Source organism: Carlito syrichta, unplaced genomic scaffold (genome assembly GCF_000164805.1).
Source record: "Carlito syrichta isolate Samal-C Ts95f unplaced genomic scaffold, Tarsius_syrichta-2.0.1 Scaffold113135, whole genome shotgun sequence".
Taxonomy (NCBI): Eukaryota; Metazoa; Chordata; class Mammalia; order Primates; family Tarsiidae; genus Carlito; species Carlito syrichta.
Window position 1 is genome coordinate 57,927 of NW_007057231.1, and position 3,817 is coordinate 61,743.

Genomic DNA, 3,817 nt, shown 5'->3' on the forward strand with positions numbered 1-3,817 from the left:
CACACTCCAGTCTGGGCGACCGAGTGAGACTCCAACTCAAAAAAAAAAAAGAAGAAGAAGAAAAGTATATCATAGAGATGATGAAAAGAGTAGCAGCCAGAGGCAAAATGTCAGCTATAGAAGGATAAAAGGGAGTTAGGAAAAGAAGTGAAGCATGAAGCCAAAGGAAGCTTAAAGTGAGATAATATACAAAAGGCGTGCCATATTGGATACATGGTTTCCAAATTCAGTAGTTATTGACTATAAGGGGGGGAAGAAAGGTCAAGTGTTCAATAACTGTCTATTGAATACATGTATAGATGTGCTAGTGATGTATGAAATAAATTGAGGGCAGTGAAATGCCTGTCACTGGTTTACCAGCAAGCTGAAAAATCCAGCCCTGTGAGAACTAGCAAACTTGTAAACAAGCTGGATACCTGTGTACAGCGCCCCACCTCCCATGAACATAGCACAGCTAGTGCTGGAAAAGGAATCGGTTTCATTTCTGGCCACATGCAAATGGCAAAGGAAAAGCCTAAAGGCTCTGAACCCCAGGCCAGACGAGGATGGCAAGTAGGTTCTGGTAGGAGTTCCTTTTTCCACTTGGGAGGGCTCTTATCACTGTGACAACACTAAGATAATTAACTGAACACTACCTGAAGTCTAAAAAAAAAAAGACAGAAAGAAAGAAACTGATTATGTAAGTGTTCTGTGCTGAATTAGCATTGCACGTTGCTAATGCTAGTTCTTTCCTCCCATAGTTCTATTTTTATTTGAGCCCGCTATTGCTTCAGGTCTATAGTTGAGGCAGCGAGGAATATTCAGGACGCAATCGGGCTTCTCATTTCCTGGCAACAACTGTGCGAGAGGCAAATGAGAGCCTTTGCCGAAAGACTTTTTTAATCTGTAAAAATGAGAACAAATATTAAGTAATCCACTCGTGGATCAATAAAAGCTGCCATGCTATATAATTCAGTCTTTACCTCCTGATGAAGCCAAAGTTCATCGTGAAACCATGATTACACTCAAGAGTGTGTACTGAAATGGGGTATGAGGTTGAGGTTGGAATACTTACTGTGTGGGGAAGTTGCAGGTCGTGCCTCAGTTTCCCTGGGGCAGGTTGTGAAATACACAAAAAATTAAAAATTATTTTAGGCCATTGCTTTGCTAAGCTATGGTGTGGCTGTGTGCTCTTTGATCTGTAGTCAGGCCATGTTTCCTGCCTTTGGCCCCTTCCTTATTCTAGGGGTGAATCTTCTCTTTTTCTTCCTCTCTCTCTCTTTCTCTAATTCTCTAACATATTTTCTCTCTCTCTCTCTCTCTCTCTCTCTCTGTTTTTTTTGAGTTGAATTCTCACTCTTGTCGCCCAGGCTGGAGTGCAGTGGCATGTTCACGGTCACTGCAGCCTTGACCTGCCGGGTTTAGGTGATCCTTCCACCTCAGCCTTCCAGTAGCTGGAACTAAACGCTTGCCACCATGTCCAGCTAGGTTTTTTTTTTTTGAGTCGGAGTCTCACTCTATCGCTCAGACTGGAGTGCAGTGGCCACTCCCAGCCACCGCAGCTCGACCTGCTGGGCTCTGGCGATCCTTCTGCCTCAGCCTTCCGAGTAGCCGGAATTACAGGCCTGCGCTACCACGCCCGGCTGATTTTTTGATTTATTGTAGAGATGAGGTCTCGCCGCCCAGGCAGGTCTCGAACCCGCGGGCTCAGGCAATCCACTCACCTCAGCCTACCAAAGGCGCGGGATTACAGGCTGAGCCACCGAGCCCGGCTATTTTTTTTTAAAGCACTCCTCAAGTAAAAATATCAGCACTCTGAAGAACTAAGGGAGCCAGGGTTGGGGACATTTTTTTTCTCCAAGAGGAGAAAGAGATATGACAAAAGATGCCAGTTTAATGATCAAAACACTAACGATACCCACTGTGGGGGAGAAGGACTATGCACAGGTCTTGGCAGTATAAGCAGGCCTTTAATCGCCTACCTGCCAGCTGTCACGCTTCACCCCTTCAAGCCCACCTTCCCCTTCCCCTACTCAAGTCTGCCAAAAATGTATTCGTGCTGCTACTGTCATTCCTTCTCATGCCAAATTCGATCCGTTTATTAGCCCAGAACCAGTTCATCATTGACCTGGCATGAACTTTTCTTTTTTTAAAATTTGAGTTGGAGTCTCACTCTGTCGCCTAGGCTGCAGTGCAGTGGCACTCTCACAGCCACCGTGGCCTCGACCCGCTGGACTCAGGCGATCCTTCCGGCTCAGCCTGCCAAGTAGCTGGGACTATAAGTGTGGGCCACCATACCCAGCGAATTTTTTGATTTATTATAGAGATGAGGTCTTGCCAAGTTGTCCAGGTTGGTCTTGAACCCCTGGGCTCAAGCAAATCCTCTTGCCTCGGTCTCCCAAAGTGCTGGGATGACAGGCGTGAGCCCCCACGCCCGGCTGAACTTTTCTCCTCCTGAGTTTTATGGCGCGTGTCCTATTTTCCCCCAGTAAAGCCTTCCCTGGAGTTTTCGGGAAGCTGATCTTTAGCCCATCTGTTATATGCCAAAGCAGAGAAACGAACTGTGACTGAGAAGCTTAAATAATTTCTTAAATTGTTTTATGTGTAAACGACTAACTTCTGTTAGAGTTTATAGAACATCAGATCTTTTGTACCGTATAAGACCGCAAGATGTCATCACGGGGGGGATAATACGATGAAGGAAAAAGAAATAAAGATGGCTGTAGCATAAAATGAAACATATTTAGCCGGGCTCGGTGGCTCAGCCTGTCATCCGCAACTTGGAGTCTGAGGTGAGTGGATGGCCTGAGCCCGCGGGTTCGAGACCCACCTGGGCATCTTGGCCAGACCTCATCTCCACAATAAATCAAAATGAGCCGGGCGTGGTAGTGCACGCCTGTAGTTCCAGCTACTTGGAAGGCTGAGGTGGAAGGATCACCAGAGTCCAGCAGGTCGAGGCTGCGGTGGCCGGGAGCGGCCACTGCGCTCCAGCCTGGGTGACAGAGTGAGACTCCAACTCAAAAAAAACAAAAGAAAAGAAATATATTTAGATAATTTTGTTGGCTGTCGTTTTATTTTAATTAATTAATTAATTTATTTATTTATTTATTTTTTAGTTGGAGTCTCACTGTGTTGGCCAGGCTGGAAGGGCAGTGGCATGCTCACGGGCCACTGCAGCCTGGACCTGCTGGGCTCAGGTGATCCTTCTGCCTCAGCCTTCTTCTTTTTTTTTTGAGTTGGAGTCTCACTCTGTCGCCCAGACTGGAGTGCCAGACTGGAGTGCCAGACTGGAGTGCCTCAGCCTTCTAAGTAGCTGGAACTACTGGCATGGGCCACCATGCCCAGCTAAGATTTTGATTTATTGTAGAGTTGAGGTCTCGCCAAGTTGCCCGGGCAGGTCTCGAACCCACGGGCTCAGGTAATCCTCTCACCTCGGCCTCCCAAAGTGCTGGGATTATAAACGTGAGCCACCATGCCCAGCCGGCTATCATTTTAATAAGAAACAGATACAGGTGACAAATCTGTGTTGTATCAAGGGCATACTTTAGTCTAAAATGCTTTTTATATTACTGTAAGGGAATAGAATGAACTCAACTTGCATATTTTTCTTTTTTTTTTTTTTGAGTTGGAGTCTCACTCTGTCACCCAGACTAGAGTGCAGTGGCTGCTCCCGACCACCGCAGCCTCGACCTGCTGGGCTCCAGTGATCCTTCCGCCTCAGCCTTCCAAGTAGCTGGAACTACAGGCACGCGCTACCACGCTCAGCTGATTTTTGATTTATTGTAGAGATGAGGTCTTGCCAAGTTGCCCAGGTGGGTCTCGAACCCATGGGCTCAGG